The following is a 16,472-nucleotide window of genomic DNA, read 5'->3' on the forward strand; positions in this document are numbered from 1 at the left end:
TATGCAGGAACTAGCAAATAGTAGCAGCTTGCATTCTCGAGATGTTAGACTCCGGATTGGCAATGGCTCAACTGTTGAAGCTTTAGCCATAGGATCTAAATCTTTTTACATGTCTGGACATGTTTTGTATTTGGATAATATTTTATATGTACCTGATGCTTTTAAGAACATCATTTCTATATCTAGTTTGACTAGAAATGGCTATGAATTTCAGTTCACAGATGATGTTTGCAATATTTATTTTGGAAATAAATATGTTGGTTCGGGTTATAAGAATGATGGTCTTTATTATTTGGATAATAATGACAAACACAAAATGAATGCAAGTGATCTAAATGAATGCAATGCCATGGTGAAAACCAACTAAAGTTCAAAATATATTTGGCACTTAAGGTTATGTCATATTGCAAAAGATAGGATTGCAAAACTGGAGAAAATGGGGATTCTATCCTCATTGGGCTCTAAGCCTACTCCAACTTGTGAATCTTGCCTTCAGGGCAAAATGACTAGATCACCCTTTGTTGGACAAGGGCTAAGGGCTGAAAATATTTTGGAGCTAATACATAGTGATGTATGTGGTTCATTTAAGGAAATGGCTAGAGGCGGTTTTCATTACTTTATTACCTTTACTGATGATAAATCAAGGTTTGCCTATTTGTATTTGATGAAATACAAACATAACTCCTTTGAAAAGTTCAAAAAATTTAAATCTGAAGTAGAAAATCAAACAGAAAAGAGTATTAAAGCTCTTCAATCATATCGTGGAGGTGAATATTTGAGTACTGAATTTGATGAATACTTAAGAGAACACGGCATTGTTTCTCAGCTGACTCCTCTAGGAACACAACAGCTGAATGGTGTATCTGAAAGGAGAAATCATACCCTATTGGATATGGTACGTAGTATGATGAGCTATACTGATATGCCAATCTCCTTTTGGGGATTTGCATTAGAATCAGCTTTGTATATTCTAAATAGGATTCCATCAAAATCAATTTCTTCCACACCTTATGAGATATGGCATGGAAGAAAACCAAGTCTTAAGCATGTTAAAATTTAGGGTTGTCCAGCTTATATCAAAAAGCTGAACACTGATAAATTAGAAACCAGATCAGAAAAGGATCGATTTGTTGGATATCCAAAAGATAGTTTTGGATATTATTTTTATTTGCCTACATTATAAAAGGTTGTGGTGAGTAGAGATGCTACATTTCTTAAACAATCATTTGTTCAAGAAGGAGGCAAAAGAAGGCAAATAGAGTTAGAATTGGAGAATTCTGACCAACCAACAGATCAGATGGATATAGATCCATCTAGTCAACCTACACCCATTAATGAAACATCTACAGCTATTCCTCGTAGAACAACCAGGGCATCTCACCCACCAGTGAGATATAGTTTCCTTCATGAAGAAGAACAAGAGTTGTTTACTCATGAAGAAGTAGATCATGGAGATGATCCACTTACCTATGAAGAAGCTATATCAGATATAGACTCTTCAAAATGGATTAATGCTATGAAATCCGAAATTGATTCCATGTATTAGAATCAAGTTTGGGATCTTGTTGATCCACCTGAAGGTATTGTACCTATAGGGAACAAATGGGTTTTCAAGAAGAAAATTGGTTCTGATGGAAAGGTAGAGACCTATAAGGCAAGGCTAATAGCGAAAGGGTTTCGCCAAAGCCAAGGAATCGACTATGAGGAGACTTTCTCGCCTGTTGCCATGCTTAAATCAATTAGGATTCTATTAGCAATAGCTGCATACTATGATTATGAGATTTGGCAGATGGATGTCAAAACAGCTTTTCTCAATGGATACATTGAAGAAAACATTTTCATGGAACAACCTAGGGGTTTTGAATCCCAAGTTGGTTCTAAGGTATGCAAGCTAAAGCGATCCATTTATGGGTTGAAGTAAGCTTCAAGGAGTTGGAACATCCGTTTTGATGAAGCCATTAAATCATTTGGTTTTATCAAAAATGAGGATGAGCCATGTGTATATAAGAAGGTTAGTAATAGTGCTATCACTTTCCTTGTCTTGTATGTGGATGATATACTATTGATGGGTAATAACACAAGTATGTTGACAACTGTAAAGGTATGGTTGTCAAATACATTCTCCATGAAAGACTTAGGGGATGCAACCTATATTCTTGGGATTCGCATCTATAGAGATAGAGCGAAAAGAATAATTGGTTTATCCCAAAGTCTATACTTGGAAAAGGTGTTAAAGAGGTTTAACATGCTTGATTCAAAGATAGGATTGTTACCAGTGAGACATGGTATCCATCTTTCTAAAGAGATGTCTCCAAAGACACCTGAAGAAAGAGATAAAATGGCCAGGATTCCATATGCTTTGGCTATTGGAAGTTTAATGTATGTAATGTTGTGTAATAGGCCGGATATCACATATGCTGTTAGTTTGACTAGCAGGTATCAATCCAATCCAGGTTTGGAACACTGGGTAGTTGTCAAGAATATCCTTAAGTACTTAAGGAGAACTAAGGATTTATTCTTCATCTATGGAGGTGGAGACTTGCAATTGGATGGTTATACTGATTCTGATTTCCAATCAGATATCGATGATAGAAAGTCTACCTCTGGGTATGTGTTCATTTGTAATGGAGGTGCAATCAGTTGGAAGAGTTCCAAACAGAGCAAGATTGCAGATTCCACTACAGAGGCTGAGTATATTGCTACATCAGATGCTGCAAAGGAAGCTGTTTGGATAAAGAAGTTCATGATAGAACTTACAGTAGTTCCTTCCATTGAGTCAGCAGTTCCACTACACTGTGACAATAATGGAGCAGTCATATAGGCTGAGGAACCAATGTCTAACCAGAAATCCAAACACATAGAAAGGCGCTACCACATTATCAAAGAAATAGTTGGACGAGGCGATGTAGCTATGCAGAAAATAGCATCAGCTGAAAATCCAGCTGATCCATTCACTAAGCTTATGTCACAAACTCAGCTAGATTGAAATCTTGAGATGATGGGTCTAAGATATTGTAATGAATGGCTCTAGTGCTAGTGGGAGATTGTTAGTAGTATATCCTAGAGCATATCATTTAGTATGTATCTTGTACATGTTTTTATTAATAAAAGGCATTTCCACTTTTCCATTTACACAATATATTTACGTGTAATAGAAAAGGTCCATTGATATTTTGTTAGAAATTCTACTCTTCAGTTGTTAAGAATATGAGTGACAGTATTTCTAGCACAAAGTATCATAAATAGGTTCACAATCGAGGATACTTCACAATAAGGACATGACTTATCCAGAAAGATTGTATTCATTTTTATTCCCAAGTTATTTATATGAGATATAAATAATATGGAATGGTGAGTCTCATGCCATATAACAAACATGATAGGCACTTATACATGATAAGTAGGCCGAACCAGTGACACATATGACAAGCACATGGAGTTTACTCTTGCCAATGCATTATCATAAATCATATCAGTGCATATAATCTTTAGACTTGAGATAGCACAATTATCTTGTATATAGGTGGTTTGAGTTTGATACTGCTTTCATACTTGTACTGTGTATGGGTATATGGGCATGTGTTGGCTCCTACTAGTTATATATGGAGGTAGGTGTTGATCAAGATGGAATCAATTCTTCTAAGTAAATAGAGATAAAATCTTATGTTCATTTAATTATTCTTGATGTTTCAAGTTCCTGGCCAGGACGGATAGATTTATTCAGAAAGAGTTTCTGATGAGAAAATCTTTTTAATCAAGAACTGGAATTAAAAGAGAACATAATATTCATAGCAAATGGAGTTTGACATAAACCATGACTCAAGCTTGAGTTGGGATTTTGTAATAGAGATATTCTAGTGCATGGTAACATATGATTATAGGTTCATTTAAGGTAAACCTTATTACTAATTGGGTGGTCATGGCATGCCATGCTAGGTATTAACCATGGTCTATGAGGTGCCTAAAATGATTTAGAAAAATCATTTATGGTAAAAAAGAGTTCTGATCATATTAAGAGTTGATATCATATCTCATTGCCAATTAGTGATGAACCTAGTAAGTCGCACACATACACAAGTAATCACCAAATTAAATATTATTTAATTAATTAATTAAAGAGTTTAATTGATTAATTAATTAGGTTTGGTTTGCAATTAGATTGCAAAGTCCCTACCATGATTTGAAACCAAATCTAGGTTATTGGATGTACAGTATAAGTTAAATTTATATTTAAAGTATTTAAATATGAATTTAATTAATGAGAAATTAATTAATTAATAAAGATTAATTAATTGATTTATATTTGATATAAATTGATTAGAAGAAGAGAAATAATTATTTTGGGTTGAGAACTCAAAATTAAGACACAGGGGCATTTTGGTCATTTCACAGGGTGACATGTGGCACCATGAGATGGTGACACATGGCACTACACATAAGCTTGCCAAATGTTTTTTAATCATGTAAAATGATTAAAATTAAGATTAAATATAGGTTTGACACTTGACACAATGTGATTGGGTCAATTAAACCTAGAACCAATCAGAGGGTGACATGTGGCAAGGGTTTTATGTGTTGACCTACCTATATAAGTGTTGTTATGAAAAGAAAACAACACAACCTGCAGCTGATATCCTTGGTGCCACCACCCAAGAGGCTCTCCCTTCTCTTCATCTTCTTCTCTCATTTATTCTAAGAGATTAGCAAACAATCTCTTGAATTGAAAATACTAGAAATTGTTTCTAGTGTCCTGTTTACATCTTTAATCTCTTAAAAGGCAAAACTTGATTTTTCTAATTAATAAAAAAAGCTTTAGAAGCTATTCAAGGGCTGCCATAGGTGAACTTGGCATGGACAAGCTAGAGGGACAACACCTGGTGTCTTGAAGACGTATCCGAAAGGCACAAATACACTGCAGTGCATTAAGAGGTTAGTGTATTTGTTCTTGATCTAATCTAGGGTTCTAAAATTAATCTGATTAATTTTTAAAATCTTAAATGGCAAATATAGATCCAAAAACATATTAAAAGTATTTTAATATGTTGTTTATCATTGAAATCAAATAGATAAAAATAAATCTTGCGTGAAGCATGTGACCCTAGGTGAAAATTTTTGAATTCAATGATATAAACTTGTGTTTTTCATGCTTCCGCTCCTTCAATCAAAGCATCCTTTATCCTACAAAAAGCATTCATACATTTAGCATCAAAATCAAACACTATATCTTTACTCAACATATTAGTGAGAGGTTCAAAAATTTTAGAGAAATCTTTAATAAATCTTCTATAAAACTCAACATGTACAAAGAAACTCCTCACTACCTTCACAGATGTGGGAGGTGGCATTTTCTCAATCACTTCTACTTTTGCTTTGTCAACTTTAAAACCCTTGTTTGATATAAGATGTCCCAAAACAATATTTTCTTGCACCATAAAATGGCACTTTTTCCAATTCAAAACCAAATTAAATTCTTCACATCTTTGTAAAACTTTAGACAAATTAGATAAGCATTCATAAAAAATTTACTATAAATAGAAAATTCATCCATGAACACTTCCATCATATCCTCAATAAAGTCTGAAAAAATAGACATCTTGCATCTTTAAAATGTTGCTGGGGCATTACATAATCCAAATGGAATCCTTCAATATGCAAAGGTACTATAAGGACATATGAATGCTATCTTTTTCTGGTCCTCTAGGTCAATAAGGATCTAAAAGAACTTGAATACCCATCCAAGTAGCGAACATAATAATAATGAGCATAATCTCTTAAGCATCTAATCAATAAATGGTAATGGAAAATGGTCTATACACATTCTCCATCTAGTTACAGTTTTTGTGGGTATCAACTTATCATTTTCATTTCTTACTACTGTGATGCCACCCTTTTTTGTTATAACGTGCACAGTACTTGCCCATTTGCTATCAGAGATAAGGTAAATGATACCTGCATCTAGCAACTTCAATATCTCTTTTTTCACAACCTCTTTTATATTTGGATTCAATCTTCTTTATGCTTTTTTAGTGGCCTTATGATCATCTTCCAATAAAATTCTATGCATGCTCATAGAAGGTATTATCAATTGTATAACTAATAATCCTTTTATGTTCTCTAAGAACTCTTAACAACTTCTCAACTTCATAATCATTCAAACTAGCACTAACAATCACAGTATGTGTAGAATTTGAGCCAAGAAAAGCATAACTGAGATTAGCTAGAAGAGGTTTCAACTCTATCTATGGTGTTTCATTTTCTCTAAGAATAAGTGATAATGTTGTATCTTGCTTCAATTCTTCAACTTTCCCAACAACAGTTGCAAGTAAAGATGGAGCTGCTTCTGATAATTGAGCACATGCTGCTGCTCCTATACTTTCATCCTCTGTGGTAGCACCATGAACCAAACAAGCTTCCAAGGAATCTTCTAGATATTACTTTGTAAACACTTCTTTAACCAACTCATTAATTACATCAATCCTTAAGCATGAATCCACATCATCTTTCTTTTTTGTTGCTTGAAATAAATTAAATTTAACTTTCTCTTCACTAAGCTCCAATGTAAGCCTTCCATTTTTAACATCAATGAGTGCACCAACTAAGTAAGAAAATATCTATGCAGAATAATTGGAATATTTACATCCTCCTCTATCTCTAAAACCACCAAATCCATTAGTATGAAGAATTTTTCCACTTTCAGAGGCACATTCTCAATCACCCTAACTGAAAATTTAATAGAACTATCTGCTAACTATAATGTAATAGTGTTAAGCTTCATCTTCCTAATATTTATCTTCTCATAAATGGACAGAGGCATGAGACTCACACTAGCTCCCAAATCACATAGAGCTCTATCTATACTAATATCTCCAGTATGGCATGGAATGGAGAAACTACTAAGATCTTTCAACTTGAGTGGAAGTTTGTTTTGCAAAATAGCACTACATTCCTTTGTAAGAGCTACTGTCTCAAATTCTTCAAGCTTCCTCTTGTTAGAGAGAAATTCCTTTAGAAACTTAGCACATGAAGGCATTTGTGCTAAGGCATTTATGAAAGGAACTCTAAAAACTTGTTATATTGTTTATCCAACCTTGTCTTTTGAAATCTATATGGAAAAGGTAAAGGTAGAATGTAAGCTTTAGCTGCCATATATGTAGGCTCTTCCTTATCACTTTTCTTCTCTTGACTTTCATTTTCCTCCATTTTCTTTTCTTCAACATTAATTTTTTTTCTTCCCCACACCCCCCCACCTCTTTCTTTTTCTCTTCCTCACTCTTTTTATCTATCTTTTCCTCTCCATCATTAAGAACTTTTGCACTCCTTAATGTGATAGCTTTGTAATGCTCCCTTAAATTTTTTTAGGTTGGGTAGGCAACTTCCCAAATGCTTTACTGCTTGAAGAGCTTGCTTGCTGAGCAATTTAAATTTCTAGCATCTTGTTATGAGTTGTCATTTGATCCATTCTAGATGTTAATTGAGAAATCATATCTTGTTGACTCTAATGGCTTGCTAATAAAGTCTCAAGCATAGCTTCCAATCTAGCTTCTTATCTAGCTATGATTGTGGTGGTGGTTGTTATTATGAAGTAGGTTCAGTTTCAGGTTTAGGAATTGGAATTTCCAAGAAGAGGTCCTCTATTCTGATGAAAATTCTATTATTATTATTGAAATGTAGGAGGTTGTTAAAAATTTTGCTTTTGTCCTTGTCTCCATCCCTAAGAAAAATTAGGATGATTCCTCCATGCAAGCTCATAGTAGCAGAAAATGGATTACCAATCGGCCTCTAATTATAGTTCCCACCATAATCAATGTGCTCACTTGCAAAGTCTTGACTAAAAGAAGGAAAATCAATAGCACAATTCACATTTTTAGCTCTAACATCTACTGAGTTACTAGATCCCCCAATTAAAGCATCAACTTTCATGCTTAATTTATCCATCTTCCTTGTCAAAACATTAAATTTAGCATTAAACATACTCATTACATCTAATTCAAACATTCTAGCCGGTGTTTTCATTACTTTATTTCTCTCATAACTCCATTGATAGTTATTGTATGCAATCTTATCTAAGGTAGAATAAGCTTCATATTCAAATTTTTCAATAAGATCACCTCCAAAAGATGCATCAATTGTAATCCTGATAGCTAGAAAAACACCATTATAAATTTGTTAAACAAGCATCCACTTAGGAATCCCATGGTGTGGACATCTCCATTAAAGATCCTTGTATCTCTCCCATGCTTCATACAAGCTCTTATCATCTCTAAGTCTGACAGAAGTTAACTCATTTATCAGTTTAGTAGTCTTGCTTAGAGGAAAATATTGTGCTAAGAAGGCTAGAAGTGATAGAATGTAACATCCTCACTGTAGCAATTCCATATATTCAACTGTTCCGATGATCGGTGTCAGTCCGAACAGCTAGAACATCTGGAAAAATATTTAGACTAGAGTGAAGAGTCATAAATAACTCAAATAATAGTAAGAAAAATCTAAGAAAAATTTTAGAAATAAAATACAACCAAGTTAAATGAGCCGGTGCCCTAACGATGGGTAACCTGACAGGAAGTTGTTGTTTTCACAGCTAGAAGCCCTAAACCTGAGAGAAAATTTCGTGAAATAACTTTTGGGACTCCAGAGTAGAGTTATTAAGGTTTTGATGGCATTAGAATGGCAATAAAATGCTTAGAAAAATTTTTAGATCAGCACAGACGATTTTAGCTCAATAAGCCAAACGGAGGGCATTTTGGTCATTTCATCTTTAGAGATTATTTTTGGCCAACTTGTCCAGTTAAATAAATAATTTATGTGACATAAAATATGAATAAATATTGCTAAAAATTAAATTGAAAATGGGTAGAAAAGAAAAGAAAAGAAAAGAAAATGCATGAAAACTTGAATTATGACATCATTATGATGTCATTAAAAAGGCTTCCACCAATGGCATTTCAACAAGCACTCTTAAACTATTTAAAAATGAAAGAAAAGAGGTAAAAATGAAACAAAATCTCTGTTCTTCTTCTTCCATAATTCGGCACCCTCTCTCTCTTCTCTCTTAACCTCCATTAAAGCTCCCTTGTGAGCTTCATTTCCCGCTTCATCTCACCATAAAATCCTATCATCCCTTCATAAAAATTGGTCTTCACCACTAGAGCAATACTTGGGCAGAAAAAAGAAGTGAAAATAATGGAGTTTGTCAAGCTTGGGTTGGCACACAACAAGGTTAGTGTCAATTAAACCTTTTAAATTTTGTGTAGGCATCATTAGGAGTGTAAATTGATCATGAATTTGAGAGAAATTAAACAAATTGTGCATGTTTGAAATCCTTCAAATTTTGGCAGCCTTGAGATACCATAGGGTTTCAATGATTCAAGTGAATTATAATTGTGAATTGATGCCATTGAACTTGAATTTGAAGATTAGAACACTTCATTGTATGTTGTTTGAGCAAATTAGAATTGTGGAGTTAGGGTTTGGGGGAAACCTAGGGTTTTGTTCATGTGTTGGTAAATGAAAGTTCTATTAGTCAATTAGTGACCATTTGGCTGTGTATAATGAGGAATTGAAGTGAATTATGGCTTTGGATTTGAGGTTGGGTATGCTACCTCATAGGACTTGCAGGCCTGGATGTGAGTATAGCAAGTTTGGGCAGCTATAACTTGAGTTGTGTAGGTTCAATTGGTGCAAGGCCAATTGGACATGGAATTAGACATATAATGGCACAACTTTGATGAAGGAACCCTGTCCAGAAAACAAACTTAGGATTTCCTAAAAATTAACACAAATCCGAGTAACACACATTCTGCTTGGGCAAAATAACCAAATAAATAGTGTTTATTCATTTGGTCATAACTCAGTGTAGAAGGGTCCAATTGACCTGAAATTTATATCAATGAAAAGGTTAGACACTTTAAAACAACTTTCATGTAGAATACAAACTCAAATTCTGAACTTAACCAAATGAAATTGGTAGCCAAATTTGAGCTACCAAATCTGGCAAAATGGCATTCTGCCCAGAAATTCTGGTTAGATATCAATCCAGCCAGCCTTGTTCAAATTAGCATATCTTGAGCTAGAAAACTCTAAATGGAGTGATTCAAAAAGGGAAATGTAACTAGGCAAAATAAGGAACAACTTTGATTGAGAACATTTGGCCAAATTCTCACTGTGGAATTGCCTAATGGAACAGTGAACTCTAACACCCAAAAAACTGAAATTTATGATTTATTTCCTATTGGTTTGAAGTATTGATTGGCAACTAATACCAACACTTTTGGGAACCAAAATGTGAAAATTTCACATGATTATAACTCATGTAACTATTATGTATGGTAAAGTCAATATTTTGACTTAAATGGTAAAATAAATAGTAACCTTACATGTAACACCCCTATGTTCGGTAGTGCGTTCTACTGTTCCAGTGACCAGTGTCTGTCCGGACAGCTAGAATGCCTAGAACTACACTTAAATATTGATGATGAGGCATAAATAATGAAATACAAGAAAAGAAAATACAAGAAAAACAAAGAAAAAATAATAGCAATGAAATGTAACCAAGTTAAACGAGCCGAGAACCATAGCAATGGGTGACCGCAACGGGAAGTTGCGGCGTGGACCGTTGACTAGCCCTGGACCGTGGGGAACCCTAGAAAATATTTTAGAACTTAAATAAACGTCTATTGAAGTATAAATATCATTAGAAATATCAAAGAAAAATTAATTAATTAGTACAAAGAAAAATGAAAAATCGAGAAAATGATAAAACTCAGTGTTACCAAAAAATCGAGAACGCAACCCGAATAGGGGCATTGTGGTCATTTGACACCCCGAGTTGCCTTTTGACCTAAATATCCATTAAAAATAAATGATATTACACTTTAGAAATGTCATGAAAAATAAGAAATATGGTACATAATACAAATAGTGGAAGTTTGGGACATAAATTACAAATTGCGAAACTTGGGAATTAATTAATCCTAAACTAAGGTTAGTGCTCCACTAATTATATTTTAAGGGACCTATACAAGGGTTTAGTGGACAGAATTGAGCTCATCTTCTACCTCCTCATAACCAGCCGAAAATGAATCTCCATGGAAACTCCATGGCCAAGCTTGGAAACACCACCATGCACCCATGATTTAAGCCTCATTTCGCCATACTTTCTTCATTAAAGCTTGCACAAGTTCAGGTCTAAAACTGGCTGAACCAAAAGTGACCTAAAAATGACCTAAACCTATCATTTTGGTGCATTCTATCCAGCATTGGTAAATTGAGCATAACTTGGTCTACACAACTCAGAATGACCTGAAATTTTGCCCCACCTGCAATAAGACATGGACCTACAAGTTTATAGTTTAGACCAAAACCCGAAAACTGAGGGAACTAGGTCATCCGGCTAGGTCAAATTAGAATACCGAGATCCAGCAAATTGCTATAAAATGCAATATACATGAAAATAAATTTGATAACATGTACCAACACTAAAAGGCTATTAAATATGACATATTGGCAACGTTAAACCTAATTCACCTAGAGTGAATCAAGGGTCAACATTTTAGGTTGACTAAGGAAAATAATATAATTTAATAAATTAATTATTAAGCCTTATTGTTAGAGACAGTTTAAATGAGTACTGAAACACTTCAAATTATATTTTTCAGTTAGCAAAGACTCAGGAAAGGGGAAGGAAACACTGAGTCAGAGCTAAGAGAAATTTATCAGAGGTTTGTGCACAACAGTTATTTCTTTTGAATTTTTCAATTGAAATAAATTATGACAATTTATTTGTTATTGTTTTAAATTGTGAAAATTTGTTTGAATGATATTTGATGGATACTTATTGATTGAAAAGCATTATAAATGGTTTGAAACCACAGCTATCATGTATATTGATTGAATTCCTCGCTAGCTTGTCTAATGGGATGAATTGACTTTGAATTCCCTCTCTGGTTGAAGTGTTGAGGTGTGTGCCTGTTGAGGACGAATAGAATGAGTACTCATATTATTGCTAGCTAGCTATGTTATTCCTCACTAGCCATTGGCTTTTGGGACGAATTGAACTTTGGCAACATGATTAAGCTGTGTGTGTGATTTATTGATATTTATTGTGATATTGTGAAATGGAGTTTAAATTCTTTATGACATTTACTGTCTTTGAATTTAACTATGGTTTTAAGTATCCACTATTTATAAGACTTATGATTTATGATTTAAAGTTGCTTTTTGTTAACGTTGTGCACCACTGAGACATTGGCTCAGCGATAGCTTTTCATTGCTGTCCCAGGTAGACAGACTGACAGGGCAGCAGACTAGGCTGCTAGTGCTTCATTGAGAGTTCATCGGGTATATTGAGTATACCTTACTTTACATTTTGTATTGTAATGTATGTTCACTATATGTATATATTTTTCTTAGTTTTGAGCAGTTGTAAATCAAAATTGTATATTAAAGTTGTAAATTGAATTTGTAAGTTATTTTGACTTGTAAATATTGTGATATATTTCTTTTATCTCAACTTTTGAAAACACTGGAAAATTATTGTGGATTTGAGTTGACAAATGTTGAGAAACTTATTGTGTTGATTGGATATTAGAGTTTGGGGATTGAACAAAATATTGGAAGTGCTTTTTACAGGTCTTTGAAGAACTATTTTATTCAAAATACAGATGGCACTCTGCCAAAATTTTTACAGAAATTATTATTTCTTCAAATGTGTTATTTGGCTTCACTTCAGTTAAAAAAAATTTTTAACACCTGTAAATAGTGCTCACCACTGTAAAAAGAAGTAAGAAAAGGTTTAAAATCCCTTGTAGTGTATTTAATGGGTTATCAGTAAATGAAGTTGGTAATTCATTAGGTATACTACGGGATCATGTTGTCGCAAGGTATTTTGCGGTCGCCTGGATGAACACTCACCGAAGTGGGAAAGAGTGAGGAGTCACTACTTTAATTTTGAGGGAAATTAAAGAAAACCATTTATGAATTAAAAGAAACCACTTCGAAGACAGAGATTCTAGGTTCGGAGTCCGTATACGGGCGGGGAAGGTGGCACCCCGCCTCGTCCCTCTATGAGGGCAAGCAGATCTAATGTTACGTTCTTTGTAAATTAAAATCGGTAATTAGGGGGTTAGAATGAAGATGTTAATCCCTTTGATAAGAGGGAATTTTAATTTTTCACTGTTTAGGGTTACCCAAATACATAAGTACAGGAGACGACCCTTAGTGAATTGATGTTGCGTAATGATTTTGTTCAGGGGTTTACTTCACACATGGTGCCATCTTTGTTTGGATTTGAGAGAATCCAGGTAAAAGCTTCTCCCGATCTCTAGGGATAATCTGTTTAAAATTTGGATGAGGAATCTCGGATAAGAACTCTCCTCCAATCTCCCCGTATTTATTAAAACCTGAATGACAATCAGATAAGAACTCTTCTCCGATCTCTTCGAGTATTTATTATTTTGATTGAGAATCAAATGAGAACTCTCCTCCGATCTCCTATCTTATTTGGATGAGGATCAGGTAAGAACTCTCCCCTGACCTCTTGAAATTTAGTTACGATTGTATCTCACGATGACCTTTAGCTCATGATCCTGGCATCCGAAGACACTGGGAACCCGAATTAGGTTTCTTTTAACTCATTGGTACCTTATGACTAAATAAGGGATACCGGACTGAATTTCTACCGATCTCTTATGTGATCACCTTACCAGTATCTTTTGGCAGGCGATACTCGATCTATTTCATTTGCTTATCTGAGATTCGATTTTACTCCGCCTTGCGCTGCCTTACCCGGTCATCTTCCGAGCTAGTCTAGTGGTTCGACTTTATAACTTTCTCTGATTTATTATCAAAACTTTTATTATTTTAAAGAAACTCTTGTGTTAAGATACAGCTACCAACATTTTATCAAACTACTTATACGTTACTCGGGACTAGAACATCTACATTTGAAAGCAACAAAGGTTAACAGAAAAAGAATGAACTGATGAACGAAAAGTAAACTCGAGAATAGCCTTCTTTGCGGGGTTTTTTTTAACACAATATAAACTTGGCAAAAATTGCGAGTATGAAAACAAAGGAAATACGTAAAATAAAAAAACGAGCACTTGATAAAGCAGCGGTATAAACACTCACCTGTAAGGAGTCGAATCTATTGAACTAACTGTGGAGTCACAAAAATATAGCAGAACTGTGCACTGATAGCCTGAGGACTAAGGTTCGCCTTGAAATGAAGAATACCCCATTAAAATGCAGTCAAGTCGAAATAACAACCGGGTTTGAATGAGGTTGGGCTTGGAAAATGGGAGTGGAAATAAAGATAACGAAGATAGAACTAAAACTAAGAGAGGGTATCACAGAGTAATGAACGAACTAAAAATTGAGAGGTTCAGTATTCAAAACCCCTTCAAAGAAAATACTTTAGAAAATTGGTTTCTGAAGTTTTTCTATTTTTAAAAGCTTAAAAATAGCAGAGTAACAAACTGAATTAAGTTTCAGAGCCCTTCCGCTATAGTCACCACCTTTTCTTCTCCTTCGTCCCCCACTTTTCTACAATTTTCATGCAAGTATTTATAGGGAACGGGTGCTTCCAATGAAGGGTTAGGATTCTCTTTGAGGGAGATGGAAGGTTTGGATTTTAAAGGACATGATCTGATGCTTGAGAATTAAAGAGAATTAAAATAAATGGCTGAGATCCTATTCAGAATATTTGTCCTTTCTCTTTTCTAATCTGACGGTTCATAATCCTCTTATCAAGGGAGATCTAAGGGCTGGGAATAAAAGGCGCCGGTCTTGTCGTCTTCTCTTTGATCCAAGGGCTCTGGGCTTGTCCTTACAAGTAAGATCAATGGTGAGGATTGGGATGTACAGGACTGTCATGACATACTCTGGCACCTGTCAGCAATGTGGGCGATTCTGCAAATGAGGCGTGCGGTGGAGATTCGATCTCATCTGCAACGCTTTAACTACCTCGGCTCTGATTATGACGACAGTTATTGGAAGTTGTCTTATTCTCTTTGCTTTTCGATCTCCTATTCCTTCCGACCTTTCCAATATGATCTTTTTCTGATCTCTCATGCCGGGCCCCTCTCCCGATCTCTCTCGTTCCAGAGTCTTCTCCTTTATCCAGGTCTGTTCAGTCAAGGCATTTATTCCTTCAGTTTCCGAGGCGTCCGCTTCATTTTTTGCTAGCAATTAATGCTCAAACCTTCTCTATATATACCTTTGACGGGAAATCCTTCTGCATTTCATTTTCTCCTCTTTCTTTCTCACTTTTCCTATTCTAGATGCTCCGGCAACAATCCTGGCCATGATAGCTGCTTTTGACCTTTTTCCGGCTGTTCACCTTGTTTATCAACTGAAAATTTATGACCTCGGTGATCAGCAAATCACTATGGCCACCTCTGATAACAGTGGGAGAACCGGACTAATTTACCGATCCAGATTGAGAATATCGATCGTGTCAACCTCAAGTCGGTTGATCGATATAATCGACGAACCAATTTCGGGCAAGAAGACTGCTAATTTCCCTCCTATCATTGGTGACTGCCCTTCGAAGTTCATTTGGCTTCTCACCACATTGGGTGTCTCGACAGCGGCTCGGTTCTGAGCGATAACATTGATGACGATCTCTCTTATTCTCATGAGAGTCATAGTCCCCCCATCCGAGCTGTACATCTATCCAATGTCAATGGCTAGTTTCCTGATCAGACACATCTTTTGATTCAGCCATGAGACTAGGCTTTGACATAGGTCTTTATTAGATAGGATGTACCGCTGATCTCTAAAGATCGCCCCTATGATGTAATCTGACCTTTAATGTAATTCGATCTCTTGAGATCGCCCAAATGATGTAATCTGACCTTTTAGAAATGTCATTCGATCTCTTGAGATCGCCCAAATGATGTAATCTGACCTTTTGGAAATGAAATTTTATTTTGGCAATTATCATTTTATTATTATTGCTTTGATTATTTTCCGATCTCTGATGTGTTTATCCAATCCGATCCCAACTCTCATCCGCCGGGAACTACATAGCTGAAATTGAGGGGCGGATGAAGTTCTATGAAGATAAACTGGCCGAGCAGGCTCATGCCCTTGAAGAAGCTTGGGTGCTTCGAGCTGCTAATGTCGCTCGCCTCACTGACGAACTTATAGCAAAAGAAGAAGAGGCATTGACGAGGGAGGCCGGCGCTTATGTGAACGCCCACGGGGATCTTTTGGCCTAGCTCAAGAAGCGTTATCCCAAGGAGGACTTTTCCTGGATGGTGGACCTGGCTCCCCAAGATGAAGAGGATAGTGAGGAGGAGGCTGAAGGTGATAGAGGGGGTGAACAAAATGTAGAACAGGCTGGGGGTGATCCTCCAGCCGAATGACTTGTATATATTTTTAATTTGAAATGAAATGAAGTTCCTTTTTTTGTTCAATGACTAGAAGAGATCGAAAAGTATCTAAGTTGCATAAGTGCCTGATTGTTTGAA

General features: G+C 35.4%; 1 non-coding gene across 1 annotated transcript; it reads left to right on the forward strand.

Moving 5' to 3' along the window:
• The first annotated feature begins 8,188 nt into the window (after positions 1-8,188).
• On the forward strand, positions 8,189-8,295 carry LOC131178019 (small nucleolar RNA R71). Its single transcript, XR_009147150.1, has one exon. It is a non-coding gene; the product is annotated as a small nucleolar RNA R71 (small nucleolar RNA).
• The last annotated feature ends 8,177 nt before the right edge of the window (positions 8,296-16,472 follow it).

This window comes from Hevea brasiliensis, chromosome 2, assembly GCF_030052815.1.
Source record: "Hevea brasiliensis isolate MT/VB/25A 57/8 chromosome 2, ASM3005281v1, whole genome shotgun sequence".
Lineage (NCBI taxonomy): Eukaryota > Viridiplantae > Streptophyta > Magnoliopsida > Malpighiales > Euphorbiaceae > Hevea > Hevea brasiliensis.